The sequence below is a fragment of the Stenella coeruleoalba genome (assembly GCF_951394435.1).
Source record: "Stenella coeruleoalba genome assembly, chromosome: 21".
Classification (NCBI taxonomy): domain Eukaryota; kingdom Metazoa; phylum Chordata; class Mammalia; order Artiodactyla; family Delphinidae; genus Stenella; species Stenella coeruleoalba.
In genome coordinates, this window is record NC_137167.1 from 6,716,561 (window position 1) to 6,740,056 (window position 23,496).

Below are 23,496 nucleotides of genomic sequence, written 5' to 3' on the forward strand. Positions count from 1 at the left end.
TTATGCTTTTCTCCTTCTGAAAAAGGAACTTCTGGTTGGGACCCAAGAGCTAGCTCCCTAACCTAGATGATGTATATAAAATGGGGTTGGGCGGTGTAGTGGGTGCGAGTGACCTGTGAATTTGGGTTTAGAACTTGGATCGGGGTCCAGGGGATGTGCAGGGTTGTGGGAGCTTCATAAAGACCTCCGGCTTCTAGAAAATTGTTCCAAAGACATATCTTCTATGAGGGTCGGCCATTATGGCCACGTGCCTGCCATTTTGTCTTTCTTGACCATCTCTCACAGGCCCTGTTTGGAGGCCTGGTAAGTGGTTTGCTTTGGATATACTGCTGGAGGGATTTCAAAGAGATTGAGAACCAGGGAGCATTACGGGGCGTAGGCGCTGGTAGACACCTGTAGTTTATTGGGAATTCGGAGGGATTATTAGTGACGGAAAAGACTTGCACCCACTGCTGATGGGATTTTTCCGGACTTGTGAAAATACTTCATGGAAATTACAGGTACAGCACACCTGGCAGCTTTCGAAGGTCTCTGAGAACTAATATTCGGGCATTTCTGCTGCCAAAGGGTGGTGTGGCTTGTGACCCAGTGGCTGGTGACAGAAGCAGAGGAGGTTGGCAGGTGGTGGGTAAAGGGCTCAGGTGTGCGCACAACATGGTGGCTGCGTTTAAAGGGCCACCAGTCTCGCTGCCAGGACCTGTGTGAATGACGAATGAGGAGTGAGGATATTTGCCCTCTTGTAGGGTGATGGAGAAGGAGGGGGGACGGGTGGGGGGGGCTTTCTAGAAGATGCACTGGCTGGGGCAGGCAGATTGGTGTTGTATTCAGTGACAGAACTGAAGGCAAGGCCTGACCTGGAACACACTGGAGACCCCGAGTGGGAGGGACCATCTCTGCCCACAGGGAGTTCACCATCGGGTAGAGGATGACAAGCACAGAGGCAGCTAAACTCAAGGTGGACCGTGTTTAAACCACGCAGTGGAGTTATAACACAGTGCAGTGGGAATGCTGGGGCAGAGGGACAGCCACCGTCATTGAGATGGTCCAGAGAGCTGGGCAGGGGCCTGGGAGGGAGATGAAGGGTGTTCCAGGTGGAGCAACATGAGTGAGGGTGCTGGGGCAGGACGTATAAGGTGTACAGAGAACAACTTACCTGGTGTGTAGGTAGTCGGGGGACGGAATGCTTGGACAAATTGGACGGAGTTAGCATATGGAAAGCTGTAATGCCCTGCTGAGGAAACTGTACCTAAATGGGTAGATACTGGGAGTCTTGAAAAGTTTTGAGCAGGAAAGTGACACAATCCAGCTTCCAGATTTTTAGGCAGCTGAGTTTGGATGGATGGGAGGAAGAAGTCAGGCGGACCTAGGTTTAAATTGTGCTCCGCAGGGCTTCCCTGGTGGCGCAGTGGTTAAGAATCTGCCTGCCAATGCAGGGGACACGGGTTTGAGCCCTGGTCTGGGAAGATCCCACATGCCGCGGAGCACCTAAGCCCGTGTGCCACAACTACTGAGCCTGTGCTCTAGAGCCTGTGTGCCACAGCTACTGAGCTTGCGCTCCAGAGCCTGTGAGCCACAACTACTGAGCCCCCGTGCCGCAACTACTGAAGCCCGCGCACCTAGAGCCTGTGCTCCGACACACGAGAAGCCACCGCAATGAGAAGCCCACGCGCTGCAACGAAGACCCAATGCAGCCGTAAATGAATGAATGAATGAATGAATGAATGAATAAATAAATTAAATTTATTTTTTAAAAATTCTAAAAAAAAAAGTCGTGCTCCACCACCTAATAGCTGCATTACTTGGTTTGACCAATTACTCAAACACAGGAAGTCTTAGTTTGCTTATCTTTAAAATGGAGCAGTAATACAGGATTAAGTGAGATAATCCAGGTAAAGCACTGACAGGCAAAGAGTTAGGAGTTATTACTGCTGCTACCACTGTTGCCAGAAAGACGAGTTGCTTAAACGGTTGTTCTGAATGTCTAGCTAGAGAAAGGCAGTGAACTAGAGTGGAGGATTGTAAGGGAAGGAAAAATAGCAGAGACACTATAGAAATAGAATCTACAGGTTTAGGATTTCCCTGGTGGCGCAGGGGTAAGGATCCGGCTGCCAATGCAGGGCACACGGGTTCGAGCCCTGGTCGAGAGCAGCTAAGCCCATGCACCAACTAAGCAACTAAGCAACTGAAGCAACTAAGCCCATGCGCCACAACTACTGAGCCCACACACCACAACTACTGAGCCTGCACCCTAGAGCCCGCGAGCCACAGCTACTGAGCCCGTGTGCCACGACTACTGAAGCCCGTGTGCTTAGAGCCCGCGCACCACAACGAAGAAGAGTAGCCCCTACTCGCCACAACTAGAGAAAGCCCATGCACAGCAACAAAGACCCAGTGCAGCCAAAAAAATAAATTTAATTAAAAAAAAAACAACCTACGGGTTTAAGTAGGTTGGATGTCAACTCCGGGTGACTAAAGACACGAACAAGATGCGAGTAAAGGGAGTGAGTCAGAGTGGGAGGTTTCTGAGGAGTAGATAGAGATTTGGGTCAGCCACAGCATAGGTGGCAATGAGGAGGGGTGGATAAGTTTTGGGAATATGAATTTATGGTGGACCCTAAAGTATTTTTTTTAACTTTCTCTAACAAACCGTTTTGCAGCCCAGGGATGGAGGGTGGAGAAAGTGAATAGCACACATCTCGGACCTGGGTACTTGTAAGCAGGAAGGGAGTATCGTATCCAAGGGTCGAAACATAAGGAATAGGGGTTGAGGGGGTGATGGTGGTCCTGAAGCTTCTGGTTGTGCATCCAGACTGGGAAAGGAAGCCGGGGCAGTGATGGAGGGTGGAGTCAAGGGGCTGAAAGTCTTGAAAATGACAAAGTCCCGCTCTGCAAACAGGAGGGAGGGGGTAGGAGAGGTGAGGAGGGCTATGAGGAGGCGATGTGGCAGTGAAGAGTGAAGTTACACTGCCATTTTAAAAAAATCAACTTAATTGAGGTATCATTTGCATTCTATAAAATGCACCAATTTTAAGCGTGCAGTTTGAAGTGTTTTGATAAATGTAGCATTGTCCCACATAACTGTCAATCAAGATATGAAACATTTTCATCACCCCCCAAACTTGCCTCCTGCCCCTCTGCAGTCAGTCCCCTTGGCAGCACCGGACCCAGGCAACCACGGATCTACTTTCTGTCACTGTAGGTTAGTTTTGCCTGTTCTAGAATTTCACATAATGGAATTATATGGGGAATGTGTATCCATTCACTTGATGGTGGCCATTTGGGTTGCTAACACTTTGGGCTATTATTACTAAAACTCTTGTGAGCGTTCGTGTACAAGTCTGCGGGCATACGTTCTCCCCGGACTGCCTTGGTTTTGATTTGGGCTCCATTGCTTACCGACTGTTGGCTGTTGGGAAAGCTCCTCTCTGACACTCTATAATCTATATTGGTAATGAACATCTGCTTCTAAGGTCGTTGTGAATATCAGATGCAAATGCCTGCAAAGCTGTAAGAACCATGCCTGGACATAGTCAATGAGCCAGAAATGGTAGATGTGGGTACCTTTTCCTGGGACCCCAGAGGAGACCCCGCGTGGTAAAGGGCTTGTTTCATGGATGGACTTGGAGTGCCTTAGGACGCAGAAGCGGAAACCCACGAGACTTGGATGGACATCAGGTCCCAGGTCCCCATGTGGTTGAGTCAGTCCCTCTCGTGGTTCAACCCCTTCTCCTAGATCATCCCTTCTGAGCTTTGTGATGGCGGAACATGGGCCCCACCGTCTTCAGAGACCTGAAGTCCTAAGGGAAAAATCTGTCTCCACGCTTTGTGAACTATAAGGTATCTCACAAATGTAAAGTATTGCCGTGGTCTCGGCCCTGCTGATTATTCAATAACAATGCTGCTGTTGTCCTCAGAAAAGACTGGACTCTGTATTTAAAAGGTTTGCCCAAAAGTTTAAAGCAAATTACCCCAAACCCTGCTCCCACTGACTGAGAGCTTTTGCCCTTTAGAAAGGCTTTGCTGTGTGTGTGTGTGTGTGTGTGTGTGTGTGTGTGTGTGTGTGTGTGTGTGTGTGTGTGTGTGTGTGTGTGTGTGTGTGTGTGTCGGGAGCCCCTCCCCCAGTCTGCAAATGCTCCTCAGGGAGTGGGGAGGGCCTGAAGTTTCTGGCTGTCCTTGGAAAGTTGATTTAATAAGGGTTCCAGGAAAACCAGCCTCCCTCCTTCCTCCCTCTCCTTTCCCTTCTCTAGTTTGGGATCTTAAAGAGGCTGAGCTTGTTTCAGACCAGGCTTTACGGGGAGGGGGGCGGGGGAGACTGAAGCGGGGTCGTGGGCCGGGGAGTAGAATGCCCCTTTAAAAAGATAAGCACTAGCTTGAAAGACACTTTGAGCTCGAAGAGGCTTGTTTTTGTGTATTTTTCTCTCGTTTAGAATAAGACTTGCAGAAAAACAAGGGGGTGAATCCAAAACTGTTTACAAGGCCGCTTCTCGTAATTGGGAATGGGGATCCTCACCCCCTTCTCAGCAGTAACCTGGGCTAAAGCCCCCAGACCCCACATGGTGGAGGGCACGGTATGAGAGCCTTGCCGTCTCAAAATACTTGCCTACATGCTCAGAAACCTGCAACTAATAAACGATTTAATGGCCGGGGTTTTACAGCTCCTCCCACCTACCCAGATTTGAAGGAGTCTGGTGGCCGCTCGAAGAGGGAGAGGTTACACTTAATGGAAAAGCCGCACGATTCCATTTCTGGCTGCAAGCCCCCTGGATGCCAGGCACCACAAAGCAAGGCTTTGTCTTTGTGTTCTGCAGAAACCTGGGCCCGTGGCGGGGAGCTGCAAATGGTGCCAGAGACATCACCCCAGCTTGAAGTCCGGCCCTGGGCCCTGGCCGCCACTGGCAACCCCCCAGGGGCTCCCGCAGCTGTCTTTGGCCCGAAGGGGTATGCATTTCAGCCTGGCTGCAGGGGGAGCCCCGAACAAGTACCGGAGGGCATCCCACCACCAGCCTCGCACAGGCCGAGGTCCTACTGGCTGCGGCCAGTGGGCGTGGCCGGAGGACCTGCAGCCTGGGGGCCAGTGTCCCGTGGGCCAGTGTTGGGTGGCTGCCGGGGGTGGGAGGGGAACATTCAGGAGCACTGCTGCACCCCACCCCGTCCGCAACGTAATTTTTTCTTGTGAAAAGAACCTGTTTACTTCTAATTGACACTGGACATTGAAGAGGAGTTTCTCCCCCCGCCGGGCCGGAAGGCGGGTGGAATTCCACAGGGCAGAGAGCGATGTGGGGAGACCCACTGGAGTGCAAGGCCGGAGGGTTTCGGGCTGTGGGAATCTGCGCGGCACGGGGCCACCAGGTTTCCCCGGGGCACTCCACTCAGCCCCTCACCCCCTCTCCAGAGAGAGGTAGCTCGGTGCCTTCGGAAGGGTGTGTTTGCAAGCGTTCCTGGAGCTGAGCTTTGCAGAGGGTGGGTGCAGGGGGAGAATGTGAGGCAGGAGCCGGAGGGCTCACGTGTCCACTTGACCACGCCGGGCAGAGCCACCCCAGGGCCGTGTTCTTGGCCCTGCCTGCTGCATTGCTGCACCATTAGCTTCACTGATTTTCCACTCCGGCTTTGCCGGCCAGCTCCCCGAAGTCAGGGAGGAGGAATTTCTCAGGGAAGAACAAATGTCTGTCCAGAGCCCTGGCCAGGGAGGGGGAAGGGAGGGAGCCCAAACAGAGAAGCAGGCCGCACTGCTGCCCCCGGGTTTCTGTGACGACCTGGGTGGGCAGGAACTGGAGAGAGAGGGTCAGGGATGCCTCTGGGGCCTGTGGCCCCTGCCCGGAGGTGGGTCAGCAGGGCCCGGCCGGGATGCTTGCTCCCGGTCAGGCCGAAATAGTGAGTGATGGCTCGTGTCTGAGGCCGTGAGGGATGGCCTTGGGAGAAGTGAGTTCTGGGGAGTCATTATCCGGGAGGGAGAGGTCCGGGGTCAGAGATCCTGACCGGCAGCTGTGCCCTGTTTTTACAGGGCCTCGATCCTCGGGGGCCACTGGGGGCTCCAGCTCCCCCTGTAGACGCCACCTTTGCCTCTTCCCTCCCCAAAGCCTGGCAACGAGACAACTGTTTCCCTGCTGACCGGGAAAGTCCAGCTGCTCTGGCACTGCTGGTCTCCCAAATTCAGCTGCCCAGGCCGCCCCGTTCATTCTGGAGAGGAGGCTCATCCAGACTTACGCCCAGCATTCCCTTCTCTCGGCCCACCCTGTCCCCGACCTCCGCCCCCCAAGTGATTCAGCAGCAAGTTAACTGCTCTACCTGGTCTCTTAAGGCCTGGAGTAAATCCCAAACTGCTTCCTCCTAGGAGAAGCCTTCTAGACCAGGGGGTCCCCGACCCGCGGGCCACGGACTGGTACCGGCCTGTGGCCTGTTAGGAACAGGGCCGCACAGCAGGAGGGGAGGGGGGGTGAGTGAGCAAAGCTGCATCTGTATTTACAGCTGCTCCCCATCGCTTCCATTACTGCCTGAGCTCCGCCCCCTGTCAGCATTATTGTGAGTTGTATGATTACTTCATTATATATTACAATGTAATAATAATAGAAATCAAGTGCACAATAAGTGTAATGCGCCTGAATCATCCCGAAACCGTCCCCTCCCTCACCCCGGTCCATGGAAAAAGTGCCTTCCACGGAGCCAGTCCCTGGTGCCAAAAAGGTCGGGGACCGCTGTTCTAGACTGTGGGCTGCTTCTGAACTTGGGGGCTTGCTCTGACTTACAGCCGCTGACGGCCAGGTCGGGGGGACATTTGCCTGATGGGCTGCTTGTGGCTTGTACCCTGAGTCCCCCGTCTCCTGTTCTTGGTTCGCACCGACCCTCCCCTGCCCCCTTGCCAAACGAGGTGCCCACTGCCTTCATTTAAAGGCTGTCTCCTTGCAAACCGGAAACCTCGGGAGAGGGGTTTGTCCAGTCAGTTCCAAGCACGAGAACCGTTGGCTCGGAGGGAGCTCGAAACTCAGCGCTCCTTCCTGAGCCCACGTGTTGTATCGTGGCCAAGGCTCCTGGGATGGGTGGTGTAAAAGAAGGTGAATGTTGGTGTGAATGTGGCTGTGTTTCCCAGGCCCTGGATGTGTAGGTGCGTCAAGCCTCAAGTGGGTGAGAGGGTCAAGGAGTTCGGCGAAGAGTGAACATTAGTGGTCATGAGCTTGGGCAGGGAAAGAGGTTAAAAACCATGAATACTGGAGAGTCATATATTTGATCAACAAAGAAAGTTGAACTTAGAGCTTAGCCCCTCCTCTGTTTTCTCTACAGACGAAAACTAGCCCCTGGCTAGTGGTCCCTTCACCATTTGTTTACTGATTTAGTTTTCTTCCTTCCTTCCTTCCTTCCTTTCCTCCCTGTCTCCCATTCATCCATCCATCCATCTGGCCAAATAAGACTTCCTTTTCCCTTGTTTAATACAACATACACATTCATACATAACAACTGTTTATCCTGGTCCCTTAGCTGGAAATGTCCATTCCTATCCTTTCCTGCTTTCACTGTTTGTAATTTCTACTCTTAGCTTAAGGAGTAGCTTAAGGGCCACCTCCCTCTTGAAGCCCTCCTCTGTCTCCAAATTAATCACTCCTTTCCCCCCCCCACCCCCTTTCTGTGTAACTTTCAATCTGGCACTTACTTTCCTCTGCCTTACATTATGGAGTTTTTTGTTTGTTTGTTTGTTTTTGCGTTACGCGGGCCTCTCACTGTTGTGGCCTCTCCCGTGGCGGAGCACGGGCTCCGGATGCGCAGGCTCAGCGGCCGTGGCTCATGGGCCCAGCCGCTCCGCGGCATGTGGGATCTTCCCAGACCAGGTCATGAACCCGTGTCCCCTGAATCGCCAGGCGGACTCTCAACCACTGCGCCACCAGGGAAGCCCACATTATGAAGTTTTTAACATATGGCTGTTTCCTCCACTAGAGCAAAGTTGTATGCAGTCAGAAAGAATGTTTTTATTGCTCTTTTAAAACATGGATATTTTGATATGCAATCTGGGTTCATTGTGGAAAATTTAGAAATTATAGACTTGTAAAGAGAAAAAGAAAGTCTCTTATATGCCCATCATCCAAAAATAATCACTGTTATTGGTGAATCTAATTATATAGATTTTTTCCCTGCATTTATACAAGCATAACTTTTCAAAAATGGAATTTATATGTTATATACTGGTTTGTAACGTAAGCAGGTACTTCCTGCCATGCAGAGACGTTTCCATCATGCTTAAGTAACTATGTAGTAGTATGGGTGTGCAAAATCTATTTACCCAGGCCTTTACTGTTGGGCACTTAAGTTATTTTCAATAGTTTGCATTTAAGTGAACATACTTTTACAAATAAAATTTGCCCATGTATCCAAGGATACTTATATTCTAAAAGTTGTGATTACCCAGTACCAAATAGCCCCAGAAAGGTAATACCAGTAAAGGTCTTTAAAAATAATAATTAATAAACACTATTTATTACATTTTCACATTCCACATCCTTTACATATTTTTACCTCTACATTGATCCCATGGCCATAGGTTTTATTTTCAAAATCAGATGAGGAAACTGAGGTTCAGGGAGTTAAGTAATTTGTCTAAGGTCGTCTAGTTGATAGGCGGTGAAAGTCGGATTCAGGTTCAGGTAGGTCTGACTCCAATTTTTTTTTTCCAGTGTATTATACTATGTCCCTCTATCAAACTGGGTTTCTTCCTGAAATACAGGCAGACCAACATGTGAATTTAAACATTGCTGGGTCCGTCCCTTTTATCTCACAGGAATTGGGCTTCACCTCCCTTTCGGGGGTGGTATGTCCATGTGTGTGATTGGGGTAAGGGCAGCTGGAGACGCTTGTGCATTTCTTGTGTGACATTCTTCTGCTCTTGGCTGCGAGGTTATGCGTCGGTCATAGGTGAGCTGCCCTAATGAAAGTGATTCCCTAGCTTAGAATAATCAATGGAACGAAAACCCCATCGAGGCTGCCTTTTGCACAGGAGCTGAGACCTCCTACTTGGAGTAGGTCTGGGATCAGAGGTCGCTAAAGCATCAGAGGCCACACCTGAGTTTTCCTCGTAGGTCACACTTATTCTAGAATATAGTGGTATTGCCGGGACACAGTAAACCACCTGGAATGTTTCTAAAGTAGTCCAACGATGTCTCATGGATAGAAATAAACATGTTAGAAGGTTCAGCAAGCCTGAAGCGTTAGCATTGTTTTGAGGCTACCAGTAAATATTTATTTAAAGCGTGAAGAAAAGCAAGAAAAAAAACCCCACAAGGGTCCTGAAATTTTGTTTTTCTTAGTGTTTACATCTAACAAATTAATGTTTTAAGCAAAAATATATATAATACGATGTAGTTGGGCTAGTCACAAAATAATTACAGGATTTTCAAAATTAATTAATTTGTGGTATACTGTCTGAGGTGTGCCCCAGGAATAGAACACAGATTTATTGCAAGTTTTTTGGTAAATATTTTCTTCCAGTTCTGTCAGTAACTATCTGTGTGCCCTTTTGGGGAAAACACAAAAATTCTTGGAGGCCCCTCTTGACTGGGAGGCCCAGGACAAATGGCAACCCTACCCCAGCCTCACCATGGGTCAGGCCCAGCCCTGGCCAGTGTCGCTCTTACTACGCATAGGCAAATACAATAAGTGACTCATTTAAAAGGCGTCATCCGGGGCTTTCCTGGTGGCGCAGTGGTTGAGAGTCCGCCTGCCGATGCAGGGGACGCGGGTTCGTGCCCCAGTCCGGGAAGATCCCACATGCCGCAGAGTGGCTAGGCCCGTGAGCCATGGCCGCTGAGCCTGCGCGTCCAGAGCCTGGGCTCCGTAACGGGAGAGGCCACAACAGTGAGAGGCCTGCGTACCGCAAAAAATAAAATAAAATAAAATAAAAAACATCATCCAGTGACAACCTCAAATAAGGACATAAAACTCAGGTTATGAGGACATCTGAAACCACAGGCGAGGGCCTCTTCCCTGAAGTGAAGGGGCAGATTGACTGTCGTTTGTGTGCACACATATATCATGAAGGCAGAGGTGTCGTTCGTTCCTTTGTTTACCCCAGCACCTTAGAATAGTGTCTGATACACGTTAGGCACTCCATGAATACTTTTTGAAGAAATGAATGCATGCATGAACGCACAGTGAGGTAACCATCCGTTTTCTTTTTTGAAAAAGATACCTACAACTAGTAAGGACCTACTGTATAGCACAGGGAACTCTACTCAATACTCGGTAACGGCCTATCTGGGAAAAGAATCTTAAAAAGAGTGGCTATATGTATATGTTTAACAGATTCACATTGCTGTACAGCAGAAACTAACATAGCATTGTCAAGCAACTATACTACCCCCCAAAATTTTTTAAATAATAAAGGAACTAGGGAAAAAAAGATACCTACAATTTCTAGCTTTAAAAAAGGGGAAGATAAGAATGAAATCCTTTTCAACAGGAAGGTAAGGAAAGTAGGTGAGAAATAATTATTGCTACCCCACAGTGAGTCCTTTATATCACTTAATGCAGTGGTTCTCAGGTTTTCCCGGCAGGCACATCACCCAGTGGGCTTGTTAAAACCCCTTGCCGGGACTTCCCTGGTGGCGCAGTGGTTAAGAATCCACCTGCCAGTGCAGGGGACACGGGTTCAAGCCCCGGTCTGGGAAGATCCCACATGTCGCAGATCAGCTAAGCCCGTGCACCACAACTACTGAGCCTGCGCTCTAGAGCCTGTGAGCCACAACTACTGAGCCTGTGCTCTGGAGCCCGCGAGCCACAACTACTGAGCCCACGCACAACAACTGTTGAGCCTGCGTGCCTAGAGCAAGTGCCCAGCAACAAGAAAAGCCACAGCAGTGAGAAGTCTGCACACCCCAATGAAGAATAGGCCCCGCTCGCTGAAACTAAAGGAATCCCACACACAGCAACAAAGACCCAACGCAGCCAAAAATAAATTAATTAGTTAATTTTTAAAAAAACAAAAATCACAAAAAACCTTTGCCACAGTTCCACCCCCAGGGCTCTGGATTCTGCAGCGGGGCCCGAGCTGGGTGGTTCTAACAAGTTCCCAGAGGATGCTGATGCTGCCATCCAGGGACCACACTTTGAGAATCTGATATCAATTAATTGTCTATAAGGTAGGTGCTGTGTGTCCATTTCACGGTTTAGGAAACTGACACAGAGAGGTCAAACGAACACTTGCCAGGTTGAACAGCTAAAATAAATGGTGTAGCTAGAGTTCGACTCAGGTCTATTTAATATCAGTGCCTACGGCTCTAACCCCTGTACTGGGAGGTGGGGGAAACGAGGAAGTAGAAGAGGGCTGAGTCCGATTGCCGGGGTTTATTGGAGGAAGGAAGGACCAGGAGTAGAAAGTTGTCTAAAAGCTTGTCTGGAAGGAAGGAGACCCTCTTCCTGGAACACCCTTCTTCTGTGTTGCTTGGGGCTTTAAGTCAGTTATCACCACCTTTGGAATGTGGATCAGCTCTCCCATCGTTGGAAGGGTCTGGTTTTTTTTTTGTTTCTTTTTTTTTGCGGTACGCGGGCCTCTCCCGTTGCGGAGCACAGGCTCTGGACGCGCAGGCTCAGCGGCCATGGCTCACGGGCCCAGCCGCTCCGTGGCATGCGGGATCCTCCCGGACCGGGGCACAAACCCGTGTCCCCTGCATCGGCAGGCGGACTCTCAACCACTGCGCCACCAGGGAAGCCCCTGGAAGGGTCCTTTTGCATTCGGAAATCTCTGCCCCTTTATTATCCAACTTCAGGGTCGACTTTGGGAAGTAAGGTTTATTTTCCTTCGGTTTTAGGAATTAGTTTTTAAACCTTAGAAGCGTCAGGTTCTTTGACTACGTACTGATTGAAGGTCTCGCTTCGGCATCTAAAGCTTTCGTCCACGTTATTTGCACTCTCAAGGCTGTGTTAATGCCTGAAGGGTACATTTGGAAGAGGCATTTATTTCGGAATATGTGTCCTTTCCCCACTACCCTCAGACTCCCAGTCCATTTTTTAAATTTATTTGCCTAGTGAGTTCTCATGAAGTCTCTCATGAGCATCAAAAAAGGACAGTGAAATAAATCTTTCTAGAATACCTGGGCTCCCAGCTTTCTGCCAGTCACCGCCTCTGAGCTACTCCATACCCTCGGCCCTGAGGCTTCTTCTGGAACATCTCGGGCCAGAGGGAAAAGATGAAGGGAGACATGTGTTGAAGGTGCTGGTGGCTGCAGCTCTGTGGCCAAAACAGAATCCCCTCTTCTTTTTTTTTTTTTTAAATATTGACTATATTCTCAGTGCTGTGCATTACATCCTTGTGTCTTATTTATTTGTTTGTTTATTTATTTTTATATATTTATTTATTTAATTTATTTATTTTTGGCTGTGTTGGGTCTTCGTTGCTGCACGTGGGCTTTTCTCCAGTTGCAGCAAGCGGGGCCCACTCTTCGTTGCAGTGCACGGGCCTCTCATTGCGGTGGCCTCTCTCTGTTGGGGAGCATGGGCTGTAGGCGCGCGGGCTTCAGTAGTTGTGGCACATGGGCCCAGCAGCTGTGGCTCGCGGGCTCTAGAGCTCAGGCTCAGTAGTTGTGGTGCATGGGCTTAGTTGCTCCGCGGCACGTGGCATCCTCCTGGACCAGGGCCCGAACCCGTGTCCCCTGCACTGGCAGGCGGACTCCCAACCACTGCGCCACCAGGGAAGTCCCATGTGTCTTTCCCCCCCCCCGCCCCGGCCTTACCACACGGCATGTGGGATCTTAGTTCCCTGACCAGGGATCGATCCCGCACCCCCTGCAGTGGACCGCCAGGGGAGTCCCCTCCCCTCTTCTTATGGAAAATTAACTTGCAGTCTCCTGCCCTCCCTCATGGCGGAGGGCCACCTGTGCTGGTGGAGGCTGGAGGGGATGTAGTGAATGGTACTCAACTCCCAAGGCCCAGCGGAAACTTAGAATGTTGGTTAGAGCTGTTGGAGTTGCCCAGAGCTTGTCCAGTCAGCCTTCCCATCTCACAGTTGAGAACATGGAGGCCGAGAGGGGAGATGATGTGGCCCGGGTCACACAGGAGTGGCAGGGCCAGTCATCCCAGTGACTTCCAGTCAGATACTCCTTCTGCTGCTCCCAGCCAGTTACAACCACCTGGGGCTCAAGCAGAGTTTGGTACTGTGTGGTTTTCACAAGGATTTCAAATGAGGCTCTCATCCTTTAGGACACCCGGAATGTGGACATTGCCCAGAGTAGGGAATCTCCCACAGGAGGCTCATTGTTTAAGATAACCAGCTTGTCCGCTCACAGGACTCCCCAGTGTAGACATTGGCCTTCCAAGCAGCCTTTGGTCCTGGTTCTCCTACCTGCTCTCTGCCTGAGTGCCATTCCATCTCAGGGAGAAATATCCCCAAACCACGCTCTTTTAGTTTCTGAAAACAGTACTAAATGCTCTACTTTCACAGTGTGTGTGAAGGAGGAGAAAGAGAAGAATGAATACGTGGTATGTCAGCGGGTCCTCTGGGCCATCACTTTCCTGCCAGTCTGTGGAACAGACCATTGGCCCCAGGTTCCATGGGCCAGTCAAATTCCCCCCCCCCCCCCGATATTTTGGGTTGACAATTTATTTTGCCACGTAAGAACATCTTTAAAAAACCAACACTGTCCACTACTGGTGCTTGTTTTAATTGTGGTAAAATATACACGCTATAAAACTCAACCGTTTTTGAGCGCACAGGTCCTTGGCATTAAGGACATTCGTGTTGTTGTGCAACCGTCACCGCTGTCCGTCTCCAGAACTTGTCACCTTCCTGACTGAAGCTCTACCTGTTAAACATGTAACTCCCCAGTCTTCTCTCCTCCAGCCCCTGGCAACCACCTTTTACACCATTTCCTTTTGAAAAGGTGTCTATTGGGACTTCCCTGGCGGTCCAGTGGTTAGGACTCTGCGCTTTCACTGCCGAGAGCCCGGGTTCGATCCCTGGTTGGGGAACTGAGATCCCACCAGCTGCATTGGCGTGGCCAAAAAAAATAAATAAAAGGATGTCTATCACCTTTATTCTCGTAATGTAAAAATAAGGGATGTTTCTTTAACATTGAAAAAAATAGGTCACTTTATGAAGAGTCCCTTCCTTTCTCCACTGCAGTGGGTGGTGAGCGTCCTTGCACTGGGCATGGTGACCCAGACCCACCACTGCAGCCACGGGACCAGCCAGGGAGGGAAGGTGGCACAGAGCCGGAGGGGAGCTGATAGCCCTGGTGCGTGTGCTCTCAAGCATCCACTGAGGTTTGGGGAGGGGGCAAAAGGCAAATTCTGAAACAGCTGTGGCCTCGACTAATTCATCAGCAAGTTTAGGGAGCGGCAGCGTTTTCCTACGCAGCTACTGGTGCTTCCTTCCCCAAACCAGCTCCGAGGAGCATGGGGGAGGGGAGGCCGTCCCAAGGCCCTGGGAGGGGGCGGGGTGGGGGGAGAGCCATGCATTCTTTTCTTCAAGGAACCTGACCGGACTCTAAGGTCAGCGCCCGGCGGATTGGGAGCTGCAGGGCTACCTCTTGGCTGTCCTCCTTCCCCCACTCTTAATGATCTTTCCATTACAGAACCCAGACCAGGAAGTGCCTGACAGGTCACAGCTGCAGACACATGGCTGGGAGGCCTGGGCTCTGGGCCAGTGGTGGGAGGGTCTGAGTTCCCCTTCGAGCAGCGGGACCCCTACACACACACACACACACACACACGCACACGCACACGCACACGCACGCACACCCCACTTCAGCTAGTTGTCCAGCTTTTCCCTGACAGCTCAGGGGAAGGTGTTCTTACTTCTGTGTTGTCACAGTTGGTGGCCGGTGGTACTTTTGCTTTGAGCTTAGGATGTGATTGTAATAAAGGCAGGAGAAGTCCCCCAGCTGAGGGTCCAGACCCCTGTGCTTACAGCCCACACAAGTGTCCTTACTGGGCTTGCGGTTCTTTGGGGGAAGTTTTCCATCAATGAACAAGGCTCTCCAGCTTCTCTTTCCAAAATAGGAACCCCCCTGAACATGGCTCTAGAAGCTTCCCGGGCGCCCAGGGCAGTTGTAAGGCACAGCCTTAATGCTGCCCGAACAACCACTCTGATTCTATCGAGGTACCCAGTTCAAAACATTTTGCGCGGAAGGTCTAGAGGCAGGAGCATGGGCTCTGCAAACACACAGACCTGGGTGGGTAGAGCCCCCTTCATTTTATCCTCTTCACCGAGGCCAGCTCCTTCCACATACAAGTTTGCTCAGGAAATGTTAATTTACCCTAAACTGTGTCCGAGGGGGGCAGTTGTCACGCAGGAATTTCTGTCTCCACCGCCAGCTGTGTTGTTGGCTTTCTTCCCTGAATCTGCCAAGGCTGATTCCTCTGGTGCCAAATGTGAGCCGGTGACACAAACTTCTAGGAACCGGGAGCGGAGGCCCTCCCTTCCCGGTGGCTGCAAGGCACCTACCTTTGCTCTTTACGCTTCTTCCTGCACGTCTTAGGTGAACTTGCCCCTTCCCAGAGCAGCTCTCTCTTCCAGGTAATGTAGAGCAGCCCAGGGTACCGGGAATCCTTTTGGGAAATGGGTGGAGGACGCATTTTTCTTTCCAGCTCTGCCCAGAGTGCGTCTGTAAACATTGGGGAGAGAGGAAGAGGGGAGATTTCTTTTAAAAACAACTCCTGGGCGCATTCCTTTGTTAATCACGTAATTACAGCCCTCTCCCCGGCCTGAAAGTGTTCTCCTCCTCGTGGTGGGAGGTATTGGGGAGGGGTGGGTGTTACCCAATCCCTAGGAGGGAAGAAAGTACAGGTACCAAGGAGGCATCAGCTGGAACCCGGCACTGGGGCTTGAACCCCAGACTCCACTTCGATGCTGGGTTACCCGTCGCCACATCTCTGGGAAGGTTTGCACAGAATGCTGGGCCTCCCCTGCCCAACCACTTCCTGCGGAGCTGGTTTTGGGGGGTCTTGGGGTGGGTGCAGGGCCCTGGCTGTGGCTTTGGCCAGCACAGGCGGCTCTGCCCTAAATTACAGTGACGAGATGGGACAACACAAAAGCCCCCAAATCTTTTTTTAATAAAAACAAAACACACCTCCCAGCCCCAAGCCCCTGGGCTGCTGAATGGCGATGGCTTCCTGTCAGGATTAGCTGGGCTGCCTGGGCATGTGTGCACTGCCTTTCTCCTCAGGAAATACCTTTAGTAAGCCCTGGTGGGGTCCCCATGGCAACGCGAGAGGGGACCTGCTGACTGAGGCCATTCAGCTCCCATTGTTGCCGGGCCCCTTTGTCGGGAGCTGTATTGCAGCCTCTCTGGCAAACACAGCAGTTTGCACCGTTTTGTCAGGCTGAACGTGGAGTCTTTACATTTTAATGGGCTCTTCTGGCAGTGGCCCATTTGCATGCAAAATGCTCCTTCTTACTTCTGTCCCTTTTTCTATTAAAAAAAACAACAAACCCTACACTCCAAATCTCCCTGGGTCAGGGGCCCGGTGAACACAGCTGGATCTGGGTGTCAGGCCCCGCTAATTGATCTGGTGTCCCCGGCTCCCCTCCCACCCATGGCCGTGCGCCCCATTTCTGCAGCTCTCCCTGCCTGTCGGGGATGCCTCGCGTCCAGGGAATCTCACATCTGGAGGGCTTCCTCCATGGACCCTCCCACCGTTGCAGGATGACCGTTGTTCCCTGGGATTTCGGTGAGAACCCCCTCTGACCTGGCCTTGCTAGACTAAAGTAAGTTTTCAGTTCCATTTCAAAGCCAAAGTAACGTCATAAAAACCTCGGCCGAGGGCTCCCGGAGCCCCACTGGGCTGTTCTGTGTTTCTTTTAAGTTGCTTTCAAAGCCACCCCGAGTTCCTCCCCCACCCACAATTGCCCCCTCATTTATCTCTGGGGAGTTTGTGCCGAGACTGTAAACATTCCTGGACCACCAGTTCCCCACGTTACCGGAGAGGATGGCCCTTCTCTCCTAACTTTCTCAACCCAGAGACGCAAAAGCAAAAGGATTTCATAGGGATGACAGCCATGGAGAGCCCCTGCCCGAGACAACACGCATGGATCTGTGGAGGGCTGGTTATTCAAGCCCTACACCCGTCCCCTTCGGAGTGCGGTATAGACACGACACCACACCTGACCTCAGAGGGTAGATGAGACATGCACTTACGGACCAGCCCTCAGCCGAGCAGCTTGAATGAGTGCATGATAAAGCCATGAGTTTTTTTAAAATTTTTATTGGAGTATAGTTGATTTCCAGTGTTGTGTTAGTTTCAGGTATACAGCAGAGTGAATCCGTTATACATATATCCATTCTTCTTCAGATTCTTTTCCCCATATAGGCCATTACAGAGTATTCTGTAGAATAGAGTTCCCTGTGCTATAACGTAGGTCCTTATTAGTTAGCTGTTTTATATATAGAAATGTGTGTATGTCAATCCCAATCTCCCAATTTATCCCTCCGCCTTCCCCTCACCCCGTGGTAACCACAAGCTTATTTCCTATGTCACATTACAAATGAGAGGAGGAACAGAGCCGCGGAAGTCTCCGGAGAATGAGTTTTCACGTCTGGGGAAGTGGTGGAGAGATAGGAAAACAAGGTGTTTTAGGAGAAAGCAAAATAAAGGGCAGTGAGGGTACTGGCTGCAGAGGTGGAACCAGGAGAGCTGGGTGGGAGGAGGTAGCTGAGAGACCCCCAGGTCCTGGAGGAGGACACAAACTGCGCTCTCGGGGGGCCTGAGGGGATGGGATGCAGAGGGCCAGGAGTGCGACACTCGGGATGTGTAATCAGGAGAGCTGGCCCAAGGGAAGGGGTGGCCAGCCTCTTTGCCTAACGTTCTGGATCATCTCAGTGGATCAGGCAGGGGTCATCGGAGGGCATCAGTTCAGCTGTAAGCTGCGCTCGAGAGGGAGGGGTTGGGACCAGAGGAGGTGTCAGGGATTGAGCCAGGGACCCAGGCAGGAGGGAGGGGTCGTGCCGCATACTTGTGGCCAAGGCAGAGCTGTTGTAGGTACCTCCCGATGCCACGTGTGCTGGGTGAAGGGCCCAGGACCCAGCAGACCCAGCACCTAGAGCCAGCGCTGAGCCCTGTTTTGTGACTTTGGGAGAAGTCTCTCTGCCTCCACTGTCCTGTGTCTAAATGGAATAAATGCAGGTGAACATGAACGTGGATAAACGCGCCTTGTGAAGTATCAGGCGCCATACCGAAACAGGGCGTGACTGTTGGCCCTGGTCTGCCAGTGTCCCAGTGCCGCCGCACCCACTCCACAATCTCCTCCTCCGCCACGTGCGCACAGTCACAGCTCCTCAACTTCGAGTAGCTCAGCAGGGCTGGGAAAGTACATTTGTAAGGAGGAAAACAGAGTTATAAAGCAGTAGTTGTGGGGCGGATGAAAAGGGAAGAATGAGGCCAAAGTAACCAACTGCAGAATCCCCTGTGAGAAGGTAGGAGACACGGGCGCCGTCAGACGGGACCCTGGGGCCGACCAGAAAGCGTTTCCGTTGTCTTCTGGAAGTCAAGGATTGCAAAGACAGTGAAAATAAGGGCTGCCTTTCAGAGCGGTAGACCTGGGCTCCAGATGTGTGGGGATTGCGGAGAGCCAGGCCACCTGGGTGCGAATCCCTGCTCAGCCACTTAACTGACTAGGTGGGCCGCCTTGGACACATCCTGAACCTCCAGGTGCCTCAGGGTCCCCTCTGTAAAATGAGGATGATAGTACCCACTCCACAGGGTTGTGGAGCAGCTGTCAGCTTCTATACCCACAGGGTAGAGATAAGAGTGGTTATCGGGCTTCCCTGGTGGCGCAGTGGTTGAGAGTCCGCCTGCCGATGCAGGGGACACAGGTTCGTGCCCCGGTCCGGGAAGATCCCACATGCCGCGGAACGGCTGGGCCCGTGAGCCATGGCCACTGAGCCTGTGCGTCCGGAGCCTGTGCTCCGCAACGGGAGAGACCACAACAGTGAGAGGCCCGTGTGCCGCAAAAAAAAAAAAAAGAGTGGTTATCAACCTCATAGGGTTGCTGTGAGGATTCAGTGATAGTGTGTGTTAAAAGTGTTCACAGGATGTGGGATGTATATAGTAAGCATACTGCCCGCATTGGTGTTACTGTTTTCAGAGTTGTTTAAGGATCCCAAGATAATATATGGGGAGGCGCGTGGTCAGTCGCAAAGCGCTATGCAAGTATGTTGTTATTCCTTCCTGGGTTCGTGCAAAGTTGTGAGGCTCGGGGATGGATGACTTCCAGACCGAACTGGTTCTTATGGGACCAGGGCTGGTGAAATGGTATTTCAGTAATACATTTTCAGGTATATTCGTCCTTGTGGCATGAAAGGCCTGCATTCACAGTCTCTGCAGAGAAATGTGTTCCCTGGGACTTCTTGAATGGTTCTGTTCTATCCCCCACCTTATAAGTTGAAATCACCTTGGGGGCTGTTTTCTACTATGTTTTCTTTTGTTCCAAGCAGGCCATGCATCTGGCCTCATCTCCCATCCCCTTCATTCCGAGGCACAGCACTGCTCATAAGCACCTCATCCTTTTCTGCTCCCCCCAAAGTTTCGCTCCCTTTCCCTACCGTCATGTTCCCCTGTGCTGTGAACATCGCCGTCTGCACTGACCACCAGTACTTGAGTTCTGAAACCTCAGAGCCTGTGCTGGATCACCTGTCCTGGGCTCTCTCACCTGTCCCGTTGCCTCGTGTTGTATGATCAAGTATCGCATAAATCTTATCACCCTGGTTAGCACAAGGTTAACCAGCCCTTCCGCTGCTTAGTTTAATCCTTTACATCTCTTTGCCCGGTAACAGGGGCTCACAGAGACACCTAGTGATAGCCATTCTGGAGAAAGCCTCTTGTCTTCTTGGATTTTTTGGAAACTGGGGTTTCATCTTCTAATGACAACGTTTGTATGGATTTGAGCCTCCTTAAGGCCATTCCCTACCCTACATGGTGCCCATGGCTGGAGAAGACTCAGAGTTCAGAATCAAGAACTTGGATCTGATCTGATGAACCCAGGGCAGAACTGCCTGCTAGATGACAGTGGCAGATTTCTGCCATAAGCCAAATGCTACATCCTGTTGGCTCGTTGGGAATTACAAAGCCCTGGTATTTTGGAGGAAAGTAGGAAGGGAGAGGGACACAGTAGGGCCCCGTGAACGTTAATCATGTTCCTAGACTTGAGAGCACTGCCCCTCACCTCTAGCTGCTTCCTTGAGGATTACTAAAAAGTCTGGGTCCCCTGTCTGCTCCTAATTCCCCCTGGGGGATGGAGGGGCTCCATCAGAGAAGCAGGACGGGGTTGAATCCCTTTCCCTCCCACTAAAGGGGGTACCAGGTCCAGCCTGCACAGCCTTCCACAGTCCACCTGCCAGCTGCACCGTCCCAGGAGCTGCCCAGGACCACAGTGCTCCTGAACCCCAGATTCAGGCAGCTATGCAGGAGGCTTTGTCCTCTCCTTGTCTTCTGGAGAGATGGCCAAGTTGTTGACGGCCTTAATCCTCTAAGGGTGTGCAAGTTCAGCACTAACCCTAAGCCTAACCATCTAGCTCCCGGTGGTGATGGTGGTGACTCTGATGCGGGCGTGGAAGCATGATGCACCGTTTTCCCACAGTGCACTCCAAGCATATTGTACCCAGAGCCTGGTCACCACGGAATCCAGATACCAAATGTCCTCCAGCCTCTGTTCCCCATCCCTCAGGAAGCGCGGGACACATAACCCCACGTGTGTGGGTTTGCCGTCTCCCTCAGCGTCCCCATTCCAGTTCATCACGTGCTCCAAGAGTTGGAATGTCTTTTCAAGTTGCTGAGCAATAAACTGCTTTCTCTTCTTCATCGTTCATGGCCAGCCCAGTAAAGCTGTCAGTTGGCTCCTTTCTTGACTGCTAACAACACGTAGAGCCCTGGTCCATGGGTCTCGGCCAGAGAAAGGCCAGCTCAGTAGAGATGGAGCCACAGATACAAGGGCCTTTCCAATGAGGGCGTAAATGGGGGACCCTGGAAAGACCGAAAGAGAATGGAGAGTAGTGACGTGATTGTCGCAGGCAGCCGGTGAGCAGTGATGTCCTGCATCAGCCGCCTTACAGAGGACTCTCCAAGGTCGGGGCTGCTACTCCAGGGGGTGACATAGAGGGGCAGGGCCCCGTAAAGCAGCAAGCGGTCCATTACCGTTCCATCACCTCCTAAACGAAAGCAGTGTTTACCTGCTTTGTCAGTGGAGACTTTGACACACATCCGAGAGCACTATTAGCCATGAAAAAAAATCACCCAAGAGCCGTCAGCTGGTTTTTGGTTCTTCCAAAAATTAGTCTGTGCCGGACGCGAGCTTCAGTTCAAGGCCTACTGAGTATTTTCTGAGTTTCTGACGTGGTTAGGCACTGTGGGAAAACTATGATAGGCAATTCTGCCCTGAGTTGCTGGCTGTTTCTTAGGTGAGACATGGACACTTTTGACAGTTAGGAAACAGTGCGCCCAAATTTCCATCAACCAATGAATGGATTCATAAAATGTGGTATATCCACTCAGTGGAATATTATTTGGCTGTTAAAAGGAATGAAGTACTGAGACATGATACAACATGGAAGAACCATGAAAACATGCTCAAAGAAAGGAGGAGGACACAAAAGACTGTATATTGTGCAGATCCATTGATATGAACTATCGAGCGTAGGCGCATCTATACAGACAAAGCAGATCAGTGGTTGCCTAGACTGGGGGAGGGGGAGAGGACAGGGAGTGACTCCTAATGGGTACAGGGTTTCTTTTGGGGGTGATGCAAATGTTCTAAAGTCAGATGGTGGTGATTGCTGCATAATTTGGTGAATATACTGAAAAGCATTGAATGATACACTCTAAATGGGTGAATTTATGTGAATAAGTAATTTATGGTAGTGAATTATTATCTCAATAAAGTTGTTTGAAAAAGCAACAGTGCAACACGGTACGGAACTGAGTGTGCATCGTTGTGGTTCAGACGGTTACTGTTGTACAGAAAATGAGGGTAGAGACACTCGTGCCAGCAGAAGGCTTCCTGGGTGTCTCGGATGGTACACTTTGAGTAGGTGGGTAGGAGGGCTCTAGAGAGATGCCCGACAGTCTTGAGCAGAAGTAAGTTTCATTGTGGGGCAGAAGTAAGGCAGTTCGTGCAGGAAACATTCAGACTTGGAGCAGAAAGTGCGGACGAGGTCGCATGTGGAGGTGGGAACAGACTGTGACGAGTGTTGAATGCCAAGCACGGGGTTAGAGTACATCCTCTACACAGCACAGGATACTGATCAGGAGAATGAATGGGACCAGCTCACCAGGGCCTGGAACATCAGGGGGAGCTTTACCTCCAGCAGCAGGGACAAGAAAGCTGGCTCTTGAGGCTTTAACGGACCACGTACGAGAGTTTTGTTCGCACGTCCTGGTTGGAATGAGCGGGAAGTTTAGGATCCAAGCTAGAATCAGCTAGAGCTTGGTCTCAGCAGGACCAGTCTCCCTTTGCTGCTTTCTCCTGGGGAAACGCCCGTGTGCCCCTTGCTACCTTTTTGTTTCTGGGACCTGTCAAAATAGGCTGTGATGCCAGAGGCTGAGAATTTGCGTTTACCGGAGTTTACTGTTTGACCAACGGCTGGTACAGATCACGAGCTGCAAAATATTTAATCAGTGAGGTCATTGCAGGGAAATAAGATTTGATCCACAGGAGCGTCTTCTGTCCTCCTGAAGGGTCAAGTCTGAATGGCTTTTCTTCTGCCTTCTTTTGGCAAAACCACAAACCATTAAAAATGGAAAGAATAACTTTTTTTCCAAGACCCACAAAAGCTTATATTTAATGAGCTGTGTGATCTGCTCCCCTTTGGTGGCGTTCCTCTTGACGTGACTCACAGAAATAAATGAGTGCGGGCCTCGTGGTTTTCAAACCCTTTGAAAGCAGCACTCCCTTTCTGATGACTCCATATTTGCCCAATATTTAAGACAGAGCCCTTGGGTCGAAGGGCGCCGGGGCCTGCAGCCTTGGCCTCTGAGCCTTATCCGAGGCCCCTCTGAGCAAAACTACTGTTAGTTCTTGGCTCCCAGGACACTCATTTCTTCATTGGTGAGGTTTCTAGAAGAAACCTGTTTGGGACTTCAGGAGTTTTTTTAAAATGAGGTGGTGAAGGAGAAGAGGGAGTTTGGAAGGGAAGGTGATGAAGAGACAGTGCATCATTGTTACGTCATTCCGCGTGCATGTATTGCGAGCTGTCACGTGCCAGGGCCCTACTGGGTGCTGGGATTTGAAGGTCAATGTGACACGTCCCCACACGCACAACCCAGTCGAGAAAGGGGACTTTCCTTCAGTGTGACAAGTGAGAAGGGAGAGCACCTGACCCAGAGTGGAGTCAGAAAGGGCTTTGAGGGACTTCCTTGGTGGTCCAGTGGTTAAGACTCTGAGCTTCTAATGCAGGGGGTGCGGGTTCAGTCCCTGGTCGGGGAACTAAGATCCCACGTGGCAGCGTGGCCAAAACAAACAAACAAACAAAAAAGAGAGGAAGGGTTTGAGGCAGTTTCCAGCCAGGCTGAGAACCGGAGGGTGTGTGGACA

General features: G+C 51.0%; 1 protein-coding gene across 10 annotated transcripts in view; it reads left to right on the forward strand.

Annotated features, from left to right (window-relative positions):
• FGFR1 (fibroblast growth factor receptor 1) overlaps positions 1-23,496 on the forward strand; it is a 48,168-nt gene that overhangs the window by 8,447 nt on the left and 16,225 nt on the right. The gene's annotated exons all lie outside the window — the stretch shown is intronic.